This window comes from Microcebus murinus, chromosome 15 (assembly GCF_040939455.1).
Source record: "Microcebus murinus isolate Inina chromosome 15, M.murinus_Inina_mat1.0, whole genome shotgun sequence".
NCBI lineage: Eukaryota > Metazoa > Chordata > Mammalia > Primates > Cheirogaleidae > Microcebus > Microcebus murinus.
The window spans coordinates 26,839,064-26,860,232 of record NC_134118.1 but is presented as its reverse complement, the minus strand read 5'-3'; the positions used below and the strand labels follow the sequence as shown (position 1 = coordinate 26,860,232).

The 21,169-nt window shown below is 39.6% G+C and overlaps 1 pseudogene; it reads left to right on the top strand.

The window, feature by feature from the left end:
- The first annotated feature begins 4,246 nt into the window (after positions 1 to 4,246).
- On the top strand, positions 4,247 to 4,978 carry LOC105854943 (large ribosomal subunit protein uL23-like; annotated as a pseudogene).
- Positions 4,979 to 21,169: the final 16,191 nt, after the last annotated feature.

Below are 21,169 nucleotides of genomic sequence, written 5' to 3'. Positions count from 1 at the left end.
ACATGCATTTGTGAATTAGCAGAACCACCATGACAGGCCAATTTGGGCACAAAGATAATACATGGGCTATTCATAAACTTCCTTCTTGAAAATTCACTGACACACAGCACAAATTAATTCCGAATAATGCAAATCAATATAGAGAGGCTCTCCATGATGGTACTTGATGTATTTTTGACCACTCTTCTATAATGTTCAGGTTTGATATATACATGAATAAAAATATATCTTAATATCAGCCAAAAAACATAACTAGGATAGGTATGCCTGCTGGGAAATTATATAATGCATGCCCAAGTCAAATACAAATGGTTCTGTGTATTTCCATTTTTTTATATTATCCAGACTACTTCTTCCCTGTATTTTCTTCAATTATAAAGAATTATTTTCCATCCATTTCATTGACCTGTAGTTTTTGGATTTCACACTGTGAAGCTGTAGTATCAGTTTAGCAGAGATTAGTGTAACGACCTCTTTGCATCTTCAGAGAGCAGCAAACAGTGATGAAGCAGCAGCAGCTATTTCCTGCCTGGATTGGACTTTTGTCCACCTGCACACAGGCCCTGTGTTTGAAAGTCATCTGGTCTAATGACCAGTAGGAAGTGATAAAATGTAAGTGACCCATCAGGGAATTATAAGGATATTCTAGGAGGTAATGATCCTTCATCAAAGGTGTGTCCAGCCTCTTGACAAACAGTAGCCTTCCAACATCTCTGTGCCAGACACTCCCTTCCGGAGTAGCTGTGGGAACTGCCAGGTGAACTGCCAGACTTCATCCATGATGCACAGAGCTCTAGAGAGAGAAACTAAATCCAAGGCCAGTGGACCCCAATCCAGATTAGCATGAATTTTAAATTATCTTGGAATTCTTTAGTTAGGGTTTCACAATTTTATGTCTATTATGAATTCCTCTAGATGTTTCAGCTGCTGTAGGCCAACTGTGTCAATGTGACCAAAAGGCCCTACACACTTTCAACCTAAAGAGAGTACATGGAGGGGTCAATAGAAAAATCATAGTTAGAATGTATGTGTTAAGAGTCAGATAGGGGCCGGGCGCGGTGGCTCACGCCTGTAATCCTAGCACTCTGGGAGGCAGAGGCGGGAGGATTGCTCAAGTTCAGGAGTTCGAAACCAGCCTGAGCAAGAGTGAGACCCCCGTCTCTACTATAAATAGAAAGAAATTAATTGGCCAAAATATATATAGAAAATAATTAACCAGGCATAGTGGAGCATGCCTGTAGTCCCAGCTACTCGGGAGGCTGAGGCAGCAGGATTGCTTGAGCCCAGGAGTTTGAGTTTGCTGTGAGCTAGGCTGACGCCACGGCACTCACTCTAGCCTGGGTAACAAAGCAAGACTCTGTCTCAAAAAAAAAAAAAAAAAAGAAAAAGAGTCAGATAGGGTTGAGCTGGAATCCTGTCCCGACTATTTACCTGCAGTGTGACTGTAACAGATTACATAAATGCTCCAAGGCTCACTTTCTTCATTTATAAATTAATGAAGACAATAAATTACCCACACAGAGCTATTGTGAGAATTAAAATGTGATAATATATTTGAAACACAACACTACCTATTGTAAACATTTTATTATTATATTGTTACTTTGTTGTTGATAAGACTATTTGGTTTGTGTCTGTAATCTGCTATGTGAAGGGTGTCATTGCCTGTGGCCCTGTCACTCTCACAACCTGCTATAGTTAAAGGGTCTGCCCTCCCCTGGGTTGATGTGTTTGCTATTGTCAACAGAATACTCTTTGGCATTTACCCTGCACACACTGTTTATTCAGCTCCTAACAAATGGAGTTTTGTTGAAGTCTTACTTCTATAGTGGCTTATAAACCATTTATGGGTTTTTTTGTTGAGGTTTTTTGGTTTGGTTGGTTTGGTTTTGGGGTTTGGGGTGACACTGGGTGCTACCTCACAGTAAGAAGTATTTGTTGAGTACCTGCTACTCAACCCTGTAGCAGACATGATAGCACTTCTTCTTCAGAAAAAGCACACTTCCTTTGATCTGGAAAGACTTGTGAACTAGCAAAAATAAAAACTTTGTTCCAGGCATACTTATAAATTCTAGAATTTGGGTGACTGTATCCTTAAAAGGAGCATTGAAGAAACACAAAACATCACTGAACATACAGCAATTGTCACAACAGACAACTCAGGCTCAATCATCTCTCATGGGGCCTGTAAACACCTCCATAGTTACTTCACCAAACAGCTGGTCATGAAGTATGTCACTGTGGACTAGGCAGGTTCACTGCCCTGACCGCAACCTTTTAAATATTCATGAGGCAAAATTCTTGCACATTTCAGTGAACACATAATCTTTCAGTACTGATCTGATGTGAAAGAATTTCTCCAACCCCTTATGAGGAAGGGTTTTATCGCACTTTAACCATATCACAGTACCCTTTCCATTTAACATGCTCTCTCAGAGAGAGCGCTATGAACCAGGATGTACACTCAGTTGTTTACAATAGATATTGTTGTGTTTCAAACACTTTCTGAAGCTGCATAGCCAGCAAGTAGCAGAACCTTATATCCTGATGCAAGTGGAATGCCTTCTACACTCCCTAAATGAGCCAACCTTGAGAAACTCTCTACTGAAAAAGCTCTAGAGAGGCCAGGCACGGTGGCTCACGCCTATTAATCCTAGCTTTCTGGGAGGCCGAGGCAGGCGGATTGCTCGAGGTCAGGAGTTCAAAACCAGCCTGAGCAAGAGTGAGACCCCCGTCTCTACTATAAATAGAAAGAAATTAATTGGTCAACTAATATATATAGAAAAAATTAGCCAGGCATGGTGGCGCATGCCTGTAGTCCCAGCTACTCAGGAGGCTGAGGCAGCAGGATTGCTTGAGCCCAGGAGTTTGAGGTTACTGTGAGCTAGGCTGACGCCCCGGCACTCACTCTATCCTGGGCAACAAAGTGAGACTCTGTCTCAAAAGAAAAAGCTCTAGAGAGCTGATGATCACACAATAGTCCTTACATTTTCTCTGTGGGCTTTCGTCATCCTCTCAGGAGCCTCTCACTGCGATTCGCTGCAGCTGGCTCCACAGGAACGTAGCTCCCCTTTTCTTTCTGACGTGACCAAATATCCATTTATTCATTTAACAAATATTTATTGAGCATCTGCTATATTCTGGACATTGACAACACAGTGCCGAACATGTCATTCAATCATGTATTTGACAAATATTTATTAAAAGCTTAGCACATAGTTTCTGTGGCAGATGTTGACTATGCTTTGTTGAATAAAATTGCCCTCATAAAGCTTACTAACGTAACGTTGGGGATGCTGAATATCCAGCCACACAACTATTTTATTATAGCTATGATAAGTGTTAGGAAGAAATATTAATATTAAGCACCAAGAAATCACTGTAGATGATGGTTCAGAAAGTTACTTAACTCTGCTTCCTAGATAAAGAATAACACAGGGATCTTTCTACTTCCCAACCAATGCCACAGGTTTTGAGAATCCAATGAAAATATAAAAGTATTCTGTAAGCTCTAAACAGATATATATGAAATTAATACATATATAATATACATAATTAATATATAATATATATAATTTAACTGTGGAAGGAATTTGTAACACATTACTGTAAAATAGGTAATAGTCAATAGTGGAATTTAACCATATGTAAGAGACCAAGAACACCTCCGATCAAAGGGTATTTAAGCTGATAAACAATGATGAGGCTAGGGCAAGGCAAAATGGGGAAGGGGACAAAAAGAGTTGGTATGTCCCTTGTGGACAGACCAAATGGGAAGGCCATTCCATGGAAGGGGCACGAGGAACTTAAAAGGATGCCAAGTGTGGTTTGATCACAAAGGGTCAGGCAGAGTGGCTGAGACAAGGGAGGGGGCCAGTAGCCAAGTCAGGATTTTATCCCATGAGCGAAGGGACAACAGTTAATGGTTTTAAGCAGGGGATAGACATGATTTTGCATATATATTCACATATATATATATATATATATATATATATATATATATATACACACAATACAAAGATCCTTCAGATTCCAGTGTGAGTAATGGTGGATGGGGCAAGAGAAGATGCAAGGAGATGAGATGGAGCCATCCAGGCAGGAAATTGCCTGTATAAGGGAGCACTAGTGGATATGTTTCTACTCAGCACCACTGGAATTTTGAAAGAAATTTAATTGAAAACTAAAAATTAAAAATGATATTTTAATTTCAAAAACTATGAATCAGATGAGTATAAAGTGAGTAAATTTCTGATCTTACAACAAATTGATTTGCTCTACAAGGTTTATCGGTCTGCCAATCACGAACGTTCAAAGATGTTTGCGCATAAAGAAAATCACCACTGCAGTGATTCCATGTTAGTCAGACAGCAAAAAGCATGTTTGCCATTTATGAAGATCCCCACTGTTTTCTCAAGGCCAGGCTCACAAATCAGAGTCAACCAGTAGCCGTAAGACACAAACCTTACAGCAGTCCGCAGTAGTGAGCCAAAACCAAGCAGGGAGACAAGATGGTGCCGAAGGCAAAGAAGGAACCTTCTCCTCCTCCCAAAGTTGAAGCCAAAGCAAAGACTTTCAAGGCCAAGAAGGCGGTGCTAAAAGGCATCCACAGCCACAAGAAAAAGAAGATCCATACATTACCCACCTTCTGTGGGCCAAAGACACTGCAGCTCTGAAGGCAGCCCAGATATCCTCGGAAGAGCATCTCCAGGAGAAACAAGCTTGACCACTATGCCATCGTCAAGTTCCCCCTGACCACTGAGTCTGCCATGAAAAATATAGAAGACAACAACACACTTGTGTTCATTGTGGATGTCAAAGCCAATGAGCACCAGATCAAACAGGCTGTGAAGAAGCTCTGTGACATTGATGTGGCCAACGTCAACACCCTGATCAGGCCTGATGGAGAGAAGAGGCATATATTCGACTGGCTCCCAATTATGATGCTTTGGACGTTGCCAACAAAATCTGGATCATCTAAACCGAGTCCAACTGGCTAATTCTAAATATATATTTTATATCTTTCACCTAAAAAAAAAAAAAAGAAAGAAAAGAAAACCAAGCAAGGAGGCTCCAAATGTTGCCCATATAGTGCGGATAAAGAATTTATTTTTGCAATACCACTCTGTCCTTTTCCAAAAACATTAAATACAAAACAAAAATTTAATATATGTCTCTAATAATACTAAATTAATTTGATACTACAAGCACACACTCAGGGAGTTATACTTGATGATTCGGTACAAGATTATTTCCTTTGTACACAATTGAGTTGTCTGCAAAATAATGCATTTTTAAGAATTGATGATATCTATAGCTCAAATAATAATATTTTGAGTATTTATTACATGTCAAGCACTTAACATGTTTGATCCTCATCTTATTCTCATGACAACATTGTAAAGTAGGGATGTAATATCTCCACCTGGAAGATAAGGAAAATGAAACACCCAGAAGCAACGTACCCAAGGTCCCAGCAAGGAGCAAGCAGGAAGAGATCAGAGAGCCTGACCACAGACTCACTTTCACACGCTGAGTCAGGGGTGAGTGAGGACTAGGGATTGACTTAGATCCAGCTGTGTGGTTGAGGGCTAGTTGCCAAACTAACCCTCACACCTACATTCAGGTATCCTTGAACAAAGAGAGACATGGACTAACCATCCACCATTGTTTACTACCGCAATAAACCTCTGTGAATAAAAGTGACCTCCCACCCTGGAAAACATGTAAAATAGTATTGAGACTAGAAAGTAAAAAAAGGAAACCCAGTGCATTGACTACATGATTTTCAAATGAAGGGTTTTTTTTTTTTTAACTATATTACAGTTGTGTTTGGAATTTGCTGGGTTTCATTAAAAGTGAATTGTCTTTTGGTGGCAGAGAAGCTCGGCATTAGGATATGTGAACCTAAAACAGTGTGATCCTAAAGAGCATAGATGAGAACTGTGTTCATTTCGAATTCTCTGGTAATTAGAGGTGGGTTTGCATTTTGGTCACCCCAAGCTATTTCCGTACTATGTGGGTAAGCTATTGGGCAGGCTGAGCTAATATTTCACAACATAGTTCTGTGGGTGCCAAAGGCCACAGGCACCAAGGTTTTCAGTTAAATTGTTGGAAAATGCCAAAATGTCTGGATCCCAAATTGGAAGCCTCTGTATTCACCTCATAAAAGTGAGGAAAGCACCTATTAGCAAAAGACCAAATTGAGATTGCTGACCATTCTGCAGATTTTCTATGATTACACATAGTTTTGAAACTAATTTCTTTTGCAATTTTGGTGTTCTCTTTGAACACAATAAGCCTCTGCCTTTATAAACCAAATTGTCCAAAATTAAGAAGGCATAAATGAGACTGAGGTCTTCCTGTCTATTTCTCTCACCTGGAAACCATGAACTTGACTGGAATGAGACAATTGGTTATTTCTTAGGGCAAATTTCAGGTTTGTTTTAAATGAGATCAAAACATTCTGTCTGCATCAGTACTCCTGACACATCTACTTTAGGGAGATAAATGAATCAATAAGTTATGTTTTTAAGAAAGGTTATTAATCTATTTGATAATGGGTAGTTGGAGGTGAGGATATAGCAAATTTTGAGAATAGGAAACAATTTGGTTTCTTTGTGAGTTCCTTGAAGTAATTGCAGCAGCCAGCCAGTAGGGGGAAATGTTTCACAAGCCCCTGAATCCAAGAAAAATAGTTTTGTTCTGTTGTGCTCAGGTGCTACCTCTGTAGAGCTAACTTAATACCAGGCACCTTGCTATACACTGGGACACCAAAGCTTTGTCCCTTTTCTCAGGGAACTGTGAGAAAGAAATACATGCAACTCTTACAGGTAATCTCTTAATCATACTTAAAATGTGTCCTCCTCCTTTTCTTAAAATCCATTTAGTATGCAGGGGCCTGGGCCAGGTGTGTCTTAGAGGGCTTTGTAGATCATTGAATCCTCATATGTGTTCTCTTAAAATACAAACTGTAAAAGAATCTGTAGCTCTACAGTAAGAAAAAAACAGAACGAAGATCTACAAGGGCATTAATAACTTTGTGCCAGTTATTAAACAATTTATTTATATACTATTTTAGTAATCTCAGAAAATGCGCATTAAATTCTAACATTCTAAAAATTAACCAAAAAAGACAAAGCTAAGACCATGGTGAGATACCACTACACACCTATTAGAATTACACATCTGAGGCCGGGCGCTGTGGCTCACGCCTGTAATCCTAGCTCTTGGGAGGCCGAGGCGGGCGGATTGCTCAAGGTCAGGAGTTCAAAACCAGCCTGAGCAAGAGCGAGACCCCGTCTCTACTATAAATAGAAAGAAATCAATTGGCCAACTGATATATATATAAAAAAAATTAGCCGGACATGGTGGCACATGCCTGTAGTCCCAGCTACCAGGGAGGCTGAGGCAGAAGGATCGCTCGAGCCCAGGAGTTTGAGGTTGCTGTGAGCTAGGCTGACGCCACGGCACTCACTCTAGCCTGGGCAACAAAGCGAGACTCTGTCTCAAAAAAAAAAAAAAAAAAAAAAAAAAAAAGAATTACACATCTGTATAGATATACTAAATTGAAATATATACACATACATACACACACACACACAAAATACCAAGTGCTGCTAAGAAGCAGAACATCTAGAGCTCTCGTGTTGCTGGTGGGAATGCAAGATGGTACAGCCATCTCAGGAGTTTCTTATTAATATAAAGGTAAAACATACACTTACTATATGACCAGACAATCCCACTCCTGGTACTTATTAGTAGGTTCACTTAAAAACATACACACAGGCTGGGCGCGGTGGCTCACGCCTGTAATCCTAGCACTTTGGGAGGCCGAGGCGGGCGGATCGCTCAAGGTCAGGAGTTCGAAACCAGCCTGAGCGAGACCCCGTCTCTACCAAAAATAGAAAGAAATTAATTGATCAACTAAAAATATATATACAAAAAATTAGCCGGGCATGGTGGCGCATGCCTGTGGTCCCAGCTACTTGGGAGGCTGAGGCAGTAGGATCGCTGAGCCCAGGAGATTGAGGTTGCTGTGAGCCAGGCTGACGCCACGGCACTCACTCTAGCCTGGGCAACAAAGTGAGACTCTGTCTAAAAAAAAAAAAAAAAAACATACACACAAACATTTATACCATTATTCATAATTGCCAAAAGATGGGAACAGCCCAAATATCCTTTAGCAGGTAAATGGATAAACAGACTATGATACATTCATACAATGGAATACAATTAAGCAATATAAAAGAAACAAACTATTGATACATGCAATGATATGAATGAAACTCAAATGTATTATGCTAATTTAATGTTTTTCAACTTCACTATTGTTTTAGGCCAGATAATTCTTTCTTGTAGGAGGCTGTCCTATGCATTGTAGGATGTTTAGCAGCATTCCTGGCCTCTTCCCACTAGATCATACTGTACTCCCCCATTGCCCCCACTGGTGACAACCAAAAATGTCCCCAGACATTGCCTAATGTCCGCTGGAGAGGCCAAGTTTGTTCACAGTTGAAAATGGCTGTGCTAAGTGAAAGGAGACAAACTCAAAAGGTTACATACTGAATGATTCCACTTATTAATATATGCCACTCTGGAAAGGCAAACCTGTAGAGACAGAAAATAGAACAGTGGTTGCCAGGTATTAAGGGTAGGAAGAAGGTTTGACTACAAAGGAATAGCGCAAGGGAATTTTTGCACAAGCGAAGGTCTTGTTCTTGATGATGATGATGCATTTGTCCATTCTTTTTTTTTTTTTTTTTTTTTTTTTTTTTTGAGACAGAGTCTCACTTTGTTGCCTAGGCTAGAGTGAGTGCCATGGCGTCAGCCTAGCTCACAGCAACCTCAAACTCCTGGGCTCAAGCAATCCTTCTGTCTCAGCCTCCCAAGTAGCTGGGACTACAGGCATGAGCCACCATGCCCGGCTAATTTTTTCTATATATATTAGTTGGCCAATTAGTTTCTTTCTATTTATAGTAGAGACGGGGTCTCACTCTTGCTCAGGCTGGTTTCGAACTCCCGACCTCGAGCAATCCACCCGCCTCGGCCTCCCAGAGAGCTAGGATTACAGGCGTGAGCCACGGCGCCTGGCCTCATTTGTCCATTCATTTGTCAAAACTCATGGTCCTACCAACCTATGAAACTGAATTTTACTCCATGTAAATTATAAAATGATTTTTTTAGAGTTAGGGTCTCACTCTGTCACCCAGGCTAGAGCACAGTAGTGTCATCGTAGTTCACTGCAACCTCAAGCTCCTGGGCTCAAGCAGTCCTCTTGCCTCAGACTTCCCAGTAGCTGGGACAACAAGTGCACACCACTGCACCCAGCTAATTTTTCTCCACCACCCGCTCCCCCCCCCCCATTTTTCTATTTTAGAAACAGGTCTTGCTCTTCTTTTTCAGGCTGGTCTTGAGCTCCTGGTCTCAAGTGACTCTCCCACCTTAGCCTCCCAAAGTGCTGGGATTACAGGCATGAGCCACCACACTTGGCCAAAAAATGAATTTTAAAAGCACATAAAATACTACTTTATCTATTAAGCAATATAAGATAAATACCATAGGAGAGATATGTAAATGTAAAAAGAATACTATCTTATTCAGCATTGGCTGACAAAATTCTGAATTCTTATGTCAAATATCAAAGAAACTAATATATACATGACAATAAAATATATTAAAAGTACTGCAAAGTTAAACTACAGTTCTTTGTCTATGAATAAGTGAATATCTATAGATACAGGATAATTTTAAAAGACATAAGAGTTTGCTTACCATAACCATTTCAACAAAATGCATTTATTGGATATCAAATTTCTAAATGGAAAATCGTCAATATACAAAACTGTGCTCTTCAAATTTTTTAGAAAAATATGTGATAAATCTTGCTGAAATAAGCAAATTATTCACCCATATAGCTACTTTCAATTCATTTATATGAATTTCCCTGTAGCTACTTATACAGAAAAACCTTGGGAAATGTGAAATAGAGAAGCAGTTTTCTTTATAGCATAAAAAAATTTTTAAATTAACTCTCACAGTACTGCTTTAGTAACTTAGAAATCACAAGAATTCCAGACATCATTTCCCCCCACCAGAGCATAATAAATTCCCCTGCTTACACACCATTTGCTGAAAAGCAAAGTAAGAATGGTGGCTCTAAAAATAAAAATTAAAAGTATAGTTAACTATGAAGAAAGTTGGGGACAGAGTCCCAGCTGAGAGTTAAGACTAATAGTGTGGGAGTTGTAATTCACATGAAGACTTTCTCACCACTCCCTAGGGCGATGTAAAATTATACGATGAGAGGACAAAAGACATTCCATGCTCGACTCCCAAGACTGCCCACCATTGAGTTATTACAGACCAATGACCACAGCTTGGCCAGCTCTCTGCCTGGCCTCCAAAACAGCAGTTTCATTTGTGGTTGGTAAATGTAGCTATCGATGCCACTGGTTCTTCCTATGAGAATATGCCACATTCCAATTAAAGTATTTTTTTAATGCAGAAAAAGCCATTTGATGAGTATAAGAAAACTTATTAAAGATAGCAAAACAACCACAAAGGGTGGAATTAGTTACTACAAAATGAATTTCATATGAAATCCAGCACTTAGCCAGTCAATTGAAGAATATGGAAATTTCAAATGGAAATCCAGCACTTAGCCAGTCAATTGAAGAATATGATTTTTGTACTCTGTTTAAGAGAGGACAAAAGATGTCAGGAGAAATAAGACTTACTAACAGCTTACTTCCTTGAGAGTTGACATGCAAATAAGAGAAGTCTCATTTGGGAATCCTGCATCCCCCTTAATAAACCTGGGAATCAGAACAAAAAATTAAGACAGCGAGATCCCAAGCGGATGTGCCTTAGCTGGGCTCATTGGACTAACCATATAAGCAAAGTGCTGTGGGTACTTTTGGAGTACTGTGTGTTTGAAAAAGAAGAGATTAACAGCCATGCACGAAATTAAATGATCTTTGCCATCATCAGCTGCTCCTGAAGGTTTTGTTTGGCATTTTTTATTTTTTTAATTCCCTGAGTAGTACAAATAATATTGTAATATTTAGCAAAAAAAGAAAGATTCCTCTATGATAAGAACAGTTAAAAGTGAGTTTCTTTAGCCATTTTTATTGGTTTACACTTCATTTCTCAAAACCTTTTTAACTAACTCTGAAGTTCAAGGTCTATCATCAAACATTTATAAAGCCTCAATCTCCTGGTCTGTATAATGGAGATAACACCACTTACCAAGCCTGCTTTGAGAATCAATGCAATGGTGCATTCAAGCGAACTTTGGAAACTATAAAATACTAATCATATTCAAAGAATTATTTATCTAGGCACTAAATATTAATATGTTTTCTTTGTTATTGAGATAGAGTTGAGATGCAGACCCAATGTTCAGTTAAAAAATACATATATTTACATAATATTTAAGCATATCATATATATCTATATCTTTAACAAAAGAAAACGTGTTTTAAGAATTTTAAGAATCACTTGCTTACAGTAGTAGAAGCAGATTATTATTTGGAATAAATTATTAAATGCTGTGGCTAAAGATAGCACAAATCCTTTGAACTTCCTAAATCCCACCCCAAACTTCAATTTGTAGTTAGTAAAATTATATATTATGAGGGATAGTGGTTGTCCCTAAAGACCACATAAACTATGGTTTCCCATTTGAGATGGTCAAGGGACCAGGCACTTTTAAGAAAGTATATATAATAAACCAATAGCAAATTTATATCTAAAAATTATAACCCTAAGGAAAAATCAACTTTACAGATTTGAGGAAAGTAATAGAATTTATTTTTATGACACAGTTTTCCAGGAACTTAGTCTTAGTTGAAAGATGTTTGCTAAACTATTTGCCCAGTAAACCCACTCCCGCCTGCCAGCAGTTACAGCCTTTGTGGCTCCAGTTTTACGGAATGGGTTACATTTAAACTATCCCAGGAGATCCTGATAATGCCATTCAAGAGCTATTCAAGGCCCTAGAAGATATTCCCAGGTCCTATTCGTCTTACAGGTGAAAGAGGGCATCAAAGACATGTTTCCAGAAACATTTATAACTACATTTCCTCATGGGTAGTTAGCATTCCACTATCAATGATAGGAATTGTTGTCAGAAGCTCTAGGATTTGGGGATACAAAAACCAAAAAGAAAGAGATTAATATTTGCTCACTTTTGTAAACATATTTTATCTTTTATGTATATTTTCTGCTGGAATTATAGTGCCTTTTTCTACCATTCTTGGGTTGAAAACTAGTTATCTTGAAAATGTTTTCACACTTCAGCTACTACAGATCCTTTTCTTTTGTGTCTAAATGCTAGTGGCAATACTTTCTAGGTAAAGACACCAAGACAACAAAGCCAGATTGAATTCTGCCTTATCCCAAAGGACTTTGTCACTGTCTTGTTTGAACATTTGGACACTACAGTGGGTTAAAAGGCTTAGAGCCTACCTAATTTTACCCAAACATACCTTTTAAAATATAAATGAGGCCAGGCACGGTGGCTCATGCCTGTTATTCCAACATTTTGGGAGGCTGAGGAAAGAGGATCATTTGAGGCCAGGAGTTTGAGACCAGCCTGAGCAATATAGCAAGACCCCATCTCTACAAAAAATAAAAAAATTAGCCTCTGTGGTGGCATACACCGATAGTCTATTACTCCGGAGGCTGAGGTGGGAAGATCACTTGAGCCCAGGAGTTTGAGGTTGCAGTGATTTATGATAACACCATTGATCTCTAGCCAGGGCAACAGAGCAAGACCCTATCTCCAAAAAAAAGAGAAAAAAGTAAATAGGTATGTATAGGATTCAAAAATATTTAATTAAAAAATTGTTTGAATTTAGATATGTATATATAAATCAGTAGGAATCATACTTCAAACTATGTTCTTGGAATCTCTAATGGAACAATGAGGTTACAAGTAGCACCAGTAACTCTTTGCACAAACTAAAGAACATTTCCCAGAAATGTTTGAGGACAGCAAATTAAGGGAAAGAGTGACATTAAGTCCCACCCCCAAGTATGAGATGGTTATATATTAACAATTTTCAGTTTTCTTTGTTTATATCTCAGAGTTTTTATTAAATAATTCTGAAAACTACTTTAAAAATAGCATATTGGTATTTGGGATAAATTGGAATTAATGTTACTATTCTCTGGACAACAATAGGAGAGCTAATAAGTAGTGTACTAAGATTTTTTAAATTACTCTAAGGTGTTTCAAGAAAAAAATGCATAGCTTCCAGAGGATAAACATGTATTTCTCTTATTTTTCATTTCTTTCTTTCTTTTTTCCTTCCTTCTTCTTCCATTCTCTTTGTTTTTCTTAACTTCCTCTATATTTTTTTTTATCTAAGTTAAAAATAAGCATTTGGGCTTTTTTTTTTTAAATCTAAAACTAGTAGATTAGTCAGGGTAGGCCCCATGATCTCTGTGTTCTTTCCTCCTTGACAGTTGAATCTCAAATGTCATGAACTATAACTCACTTTACTTGAATAATGCAAATTCCTGGTCTTTGAATCCCAACTTACAAACCCCTACTTCTATAGAAAAATGTGTTTTATGTAAACATATGCACACTATCATCTGCCCTAAGGATGTAGTCCTATTTTTCATCCTGTTCTCTTCTAGTCTCTTTAGTGTCTTAAGTCAACCATTTAAGAGAAAGTCTTTGATCATAGCATCACTTTCTGGTTTAGACACTTTTAAAAAAATCTTTGGCATTATACAGATATACTACCTTGGGGCATGTGTTACTGTCAATTTTTGAGGAATGTAATACCATTCCCAGTCTAGGTTCAACACACAAATCTTAGGTTCAATACTTTATTTATTTTTTTTATTTCAGCATATTATGGGGGTGCAAATGTTAAGATTATGTATATTGCCCATCCCCACCTCCCCCCTCGAGTCAGAGCTTCAAGCGTGACCATCCCCCAAAGGTTGCACATCTCACTCATTGTGTTTGTATATACCCATCCCCTCCTCACCCCTCCCACCCGCCTGACACCCGATAAATGTTATTCCTATATGTCCATTGAGGTGTTGATCCATTAATACCAATTTGCTGGTGAGTAAATGTGGTGCTTGTTTTTCCCATTCTTGAGATACTTCACTTAGTAGAATGGGCTCCAGCTCTGTCCAGGAAAATAGGTTCAATATTTTTCAAAGACTCTCCCCACCATTCTCAATCTTACATTATCAGTAAGCCTTAGGATTGTAGAAATGTTTTTCAAATGTATTTTCAATAACTTGCTTTTATTGAAAAGTAATATAAATATCACTAGTATTCATTGAGCCCACTGGTCCCTATTTGGAAGAATGTTTTAAATACTGCATAATAATGTTTCAGAAAAATAGTTGAGTATAATTGCTCTCTCTAACTGTTTAGGCTCACTAGAGCTGATTCTTCTGATAAATAACACTATTTCCAAAGAGATATACTCTCTGTTTTCCTATGTGGTAAAATGATGGGAAATATTAGAATTTCTGCTTTATAAAAGGAGAAACAGAGTTGCAAAAATCAGTACCCTAGCAGTAATACTGATGGAAAAATATTTCAAATCAACTGACTACTAGTGTCCAATCCTAATCTATAAAGTTCATTTCTCCCAATTTTTAAGACCATTTCTTGAGCTAGATTAAAAATACATATAAGATATTTTATACATCTCTTTCAGAAATTTTAAATCTTTTTCAAATAGCATTCTGTGGTATCCTATATGCTATTTTAGTACAAAATTCATCATTTCAGAAAGTAAAATGGGTTTGATTTTATGTTTAAACAGGAAAATTGGAGAGTTATGAGACATTCATGAAACTTGAGAGTTAGGAAATAATCAAAACAAAAAACTCATTTGTATGCAATGCTAATGTTCTTACTTGAAAGTTGTATATGATCTGGAAAAAAAAATCTCAAAAGTGACTATTGCCAGATTTTTTTTCTTATATACGGAAGAGTTAGAGAATAGTTTAATTATTATATAAAGTTTTTCAATGAGCCTCAGTGTTAGCCCCTAAATGTTTTTGCATTCCAAGGATCTGTAAATAATTAATTAGCTGACAGTTCGGAAATACAGAAATAGGTCTATGAGCAGCACTGGTGTAATAGTCAGGGTTCTCCAGAGAAGCAGAACCCATAAGATATAGATATGGATACAAAAGGAAATTTATTATGAGGAATTAATTGGCTCAAGTGATTGTGGAGACTGAGAAGCCTCCCATGATCTACCGTCTGCCAGCTGGAAGCCCAGGAAAGCTGACGGTGTAATTCAGTTTGAGTAGAAGGACTGAGAATCAAGGCAGCCAATGATGTAAAAAAGGAGGCAAATTCCTCGTTACTCTGTCTTTTGTTCTATTCGGGCCCTCCATGGATTGGATGGGGCCCACCCACATAGGGGAAGGCTATCTGCTTTACACAGTCCACCAATTCAAATGCTAATCTCATCTGGAAAGCCTCTCACAGACACACGAAGACACAGTGTTTCATCTGGGCACCCCATGCCCGTTCAGTGAACACGTACAATCAGTCATCATAAGGTGGCAGGGATCTTTGTCAATTTTATTGACTGATGTATCCCAAGCATTTAGAACAGTTTTTCTGATGCATGGTGGGTGCTCAATAATAATTGATGAGTGAATGAATAACTGAAGACAAATAATGCTAATTGATATCAACACTAAATAATATAAATGGGCAGTATGAGCAATCAAAGTAGTAAAAGTAGAATTTGAAAGCCATAAGGTGCTTTATTTATTTATTTATTTTTGAGACAGAGTCTCACTCTGTTGCCCAGGCTAGAGTGCCGTGGCATAAGCCTACTCCCAGTAACCTCAAACTCCTGGGCTCAAGAGATCCTCTTGCCTCAGCCTCCCAAGTAGCTAGGACTACAGGCATGCACCACCATGCCTTTTCTATTTTTAGCAGAGACGGGGGTCTCACTCTTGCTTAGGCTGGTCTTGAACTCCTGACCTCAAGGAATCCTCCCACCTCAGTCTCCCAGAGTGCTAGGATTACAGGTGTGAGCCACTGCACCCAGCCCATAAGGTGCTTTAAAGCTCACCCAAGACAACACTTTTAAAACACTTAAAAACAGAACCAGAGAAATAAAAAGATTTATGAAAGATTATAATGCTAGTTGATGGCAAAGAGTAAAGAAAATCTGAGTCTTTTAGTTTGATAGTGTAAGGTTTTTCGGGGATGGCAAAAAGAAAAGACAGAGAGAAGGGGGGGCAAACCACGTGGCTTTATTATACACTCCTGGACGAGGTTCTGGGGCCCCAAGAGAGGGGGGCCCCAGAAGTCGCCTCTGTTTGAAGGGGCTGAGGCCTTTATACCCTTTGGGCCTGGCTAGGGACTTTTGCTGGGAAGAGCTGGGGATTTTCCATTGTGACCTTGGGTGGTCATTGAGCAATAGGAGGGGCTGGAGGTATTTGTGGAATCCAGGAGCCGTAACAGTTTCTCATCGCGCACATCTGGGTGTGGTTCCTCTCAGCGGGGCCTGGCCGTTTCCTCCTTGGCGGGTCTGGTCTCGTGAGCCTTTTCTTTTTTGATCTAGAGAAGGCAGAGGCCCCGCCACCAGCCTTACAGATAGTTTCCCGCAATTCTTTTTTCTTTTTTTTTTTAAGACAGAGTCTCACTTTGTTGCCCAGGATAGAGTGAATGCCATGGTGTCAGCCTAGCTCACAGCAACCTCAAACTCCTGGGCTCAAGCAATCCTCCTGCCTCAGCCTCCCGAGTAGCTGGGACTACAGGCATGTGCCACCATGCCCTGCTAATTTTTTCTATATATATTAGTTGGCCAATTAATTTCTTTCTATTTATAGTAGAGACAGGGTCTCACTCTTGCTCAGGCTGGTTTCGAACTCCTAACCTTGAGCAATCCACCTGCCTCGGCCTTAGTTTCCCTTAATTCTTCACTGGTTCTTTTGCCTAGGGAATGCTTTACCTAGACTTCTTGAGGTTTTAGAGGACAGTCATGATTATACCTATATAGTGTATAACATTTCTCCCAAGAAATATTAACTAGTGCCTGAGAAATCTTGATAGCTCATATACTAGGTCCAAGGACCCCAGCATAGAGTAAGATTGGCAGCCAGCCCAAATGATGGTGAGCCTCAGGCTTAGGGATCTGAGTCTGTGGACAGTGAGCTCCCAGAAGCTATCATCCACTCTTAAACAAACAGCCCTCTATGGCTTCCTCTGTCTCTATGTTTGACATGTTTCTCACATGCAGTTAATTTTAACATCAGTCTTAATGCTGTTATAGTTCAAAGGCAATTTATGCCTTGCAAAATGTGTCATTAGCCTTTGTGATATTGAACACATAACCTAGGAAGAAATTAATGTTCAGCAGTCTCTTCTCAGTGGTCAAATTTCCTGGCTGGCTTTCCTCTGTCCTCTTTCTCTAGGTGCAGCCCTTTCCTCACCAACAGGAAACACTAAGTTAGTGAGTAGTCAAGTCCTTTTATAATCAAAGTTAATCTCTACTCTCTCTAATAACTGTCATTTCTTTTTTCTAATTTTTTTTTATTATAGAGGAAGAACACCAAATAAAAGAAGAGAAAAAGAAAAGAAAAAAGCATAGAAAGAAGAAAAATTACTCAGAGGAAGAACATGGAAGTGAAGCTGTTTAGCTATGGTCTCATAGCCGCCTATGATCTCCTTCCCACACACATTTCCCACTAAACAGACAGAGGAAGCAATCCGCAGTAGCTATCTGCCCACAGTAAACAAGAGGACGGGATGATCAAGAAAGCTGAAAGATAGACATGATAACCATGAATTAATTCAATACTAGAGAAAGGGCTCTGCAACATTTCTGTGACTCAGTTTTATCCAAAAATATTTATGATATCTATTAAGAGCAATACACCATGCTAGGTGCCACAGATTATAAAAAAAACAAAATGCCTTAAGTGGTCACAATAATAAGATAGTACAAAGAGCAAAAAGAGCCCAAACTACATGTGTTACAATTTGGAAAGAGAAAAAAATTTTTTAATCACTTTTTTTTTTTTTGCTTGACACATATATGATAATTTACATGACTTAATTATCCTAACACATAATAATTAAAAACTGTAACTATATTATTGCTTCTATATCTGAAATAAACATGAAAGAGAAAAGCCACTATACATTTTTTATAGCCTCAAGGCAGAAATTTTAAAATGTTTGCATTAGATGAAAATTGTTAGGGACCGACCTTTCACAGCCCCACCAGACAGAAAAGCAGAGACATCGAGGATGCAATCACACAAGAGGAGGTTTATTTTCTGGCTAGCCAGGGTCCAAGCCCCAGAGCACCAACGCAGTGGCCACTCTCGTAGGCAAGGACCCCGACCGGAACAACGGCATGCCTTTTATCCCCATGGTGCACAAGCTGCGCACAAGCTGATCACGCATGGATCATGCATTGACCTTTAAAATGATTGGTTGCCCACTATTGCCTTTTGAAATAATTGGCAGGTTGGTTGCCCCCTATTGCCTGATGGGCCAGTCGCCCGTGCTTCAATGACCTCATCCCATAATTCCCCCTACAGCGGTGTAGCAAGCAATGACCAGAAGCAAAGGTTTGCGGTTAGCTCATTGCCCCACCCAAGTAAATTCCCGACAATTGGAAAAAGTCCTCTGCCCTTCCTCTGCCCTACAGAAATATTATCATTGCTTCAGTGGGTTAAGAGACAAATTTCTAAGTTCTCTGAAGCAATACAGTTTACAAAGACATGAGTTTTTGTAAACCTCTGATGCTAGTACTGTGTAACTTCATAATGTGTAAGCATCCAGGAAAAATTGGCATTCTGCATCCATTTTTCCCTAAAAGTTAAATTTTCTGTTACTTACAAATCTTATAGATAGACATTAACCCGTCACAGTCAATGCTGACAGCACTATGGCGACAGGAAGGTATCTAACATACTGCCAAAGATACCTCACCTGCATCTGGTGAGAACCAGAGCTTAGGGCTCCTTTGCTGCCAGCTACTGAGTTCCAGTCATGTGAGAGATTCAGTTCATCTGTACTTGTCCTGGCCCTACTCTGTTCATTCCAAGCAAGATTTGATAAAGATGGCTCCCTGACATACCCAGACAGGCACGCTACTGTCAGGTCAGAATACTAGACATTTAAAACGGCTCCCTTAGCCAGGTGTGCTGGCTCACCCCTGTAATTCTAGCACTCTGGGAGGCCCAGGCAGGTGGATCGCTCAAGGTCAGGAGTTCGAAACCAGCCTGAGCAAGAGTGAGACCTCCGTCTCCACTAAAAAAAATAGAAAGAAATTAATTGGCCAACTAAAAATACATAGAAAAAATTATCTGGGCATGGTGGCAACATGCCTATAGTTCCAGCTACTCGAGAGGCTGAGGTAGGAGGATCGCCTGAGTCCAGGAGTTTGAGGTTGCTGTGAGCTAGGCTGACGCCACGGCACTCTAGCTGGGGCAACAGAATGAGACTGCCTCAAAAAAAATAAAAATAAAATAAAACAGCTCCCTATGGCTGGGCATGGTGGCTCACACCTGTAATCCTAGCACTCTGGGAGGCCGAGGTGGGAGGAACACTTGAGGTCAGGAGTTGGAGACCAGCCTGAGCAAGAGTGAGACCCCGTCTCTACTAAAAATAGAAAGAAATTAGCCGGGTGTGGTGGCACATATCTGTAATTCCAGCTACTTGGGAGGCTGAGGCAGGAGGATCAGTTGAGCCCAGGAGTTGGAGATTGCTGTGAGCTAGGCTGATGCCACGGTACTCTAGCGCAGGCAACTGAGTGAGACTGTATCTCAAAAAGTAAAATAAAATAAAATGGCTCACTAAGTTGGAGAAGACAGCATGGGATTTAGAAACAAGCAGATATGGGTTTCGATCTCTGTTCCCACCTTTCATTATTATATGACCTTGCACAAATTATTTAATTTCTCTGAGACTTCATGTATTTCCTGAAAAATGAGGATAAAAAGACCTTCTTTGCTGAATTGATGAATGGATAAGAGATAGTGTATATAAAATGTGTAACTCACTGCCTGGGATAGTTGCTAAATAAGGCTGGCTATTATTGTTTGAAAACATTTATAGTCCTTCAGAATTTTAGGTTTACTAGAAATGGCTTTTCAGGAAATAGAAAAAACTATAATGTGGTTCAAAATTGGATGGGGCGCTGTTCACCTCTACTTGGATGGGGCGCTGTTCACCTCCCAGCTCAACTTACCTAACACTGCATTGACTGGAAATGGGAAGCACTTCACAATTAACTAAGCATATTGTCAGGCTACATAGTAAAGAGGAGTAGGGAAATAAAATCTCCCTGACACGTCTATGGAATAACTGCCAAAACCCCATGCTATTATTTTGTTACCCAAAGCATAACCAATCTACCAAATCAATCAAACTACTTCAAAAGCAACTATACTGTTTATTACATTACACCAGAATCATGATGCTGAAAATAAGAATTATTGGCCGGGCGAGATGGCTCACGCCTGTAATCCTAGCTCTCTGGGAGGCTGAGGAGGGCGGATTGCTCAAGGTCAGGAGTTCAAAACCAGCCTGAGCAAAAGCGAGACCCCCATCTCTACGATAAATAGAAAGAAATTAATTGGACAACTAATATATATGGAAACAATTAGCCGGGCATGGTGGCACATGCCTGTAGTCCCAGCTACTTGGGAGGCTGAGGTAGAAGGATTGCTTGAGCCCAGGAGATTGAGGTTGCTGTGAGTTAGGCTGATGCCACAGCACTCACTCTAGCCCGGGCAACAAAATGAGACTCTGTCTCAAAAAAAAAATGAGGGCCGGGCACGGTGGCTCACGCCTGTAATCCTAGCTCTCTGGGAGGCCGAGGCGGGCGGATTGCTCGAGGTCGGGAGTTCGAAACCAGCCTGAGCAAGAGCGAGACCCCGTCTCTACTATAAATAGAAAGAAACTAATTGGCCAACTAATATATATAGAAAAAATTAGCCGGGCATGGTGGCTCATGCCTGTAGTCCCAGCTACTTGGGAGGCTGAGACAGAAGGATCGCTTGAGCCCAGGAGTTTGAGGTTGCTGTGAGCTAGGCTGACGCCACGGCACTCACTCTAGCCTAGGCAACAAAGCGAGACTCTGTCTCAAAAAAAAAAAAAAAAAATGAGAATTATTGCCATTCATGTCTGTATATAAGTGGT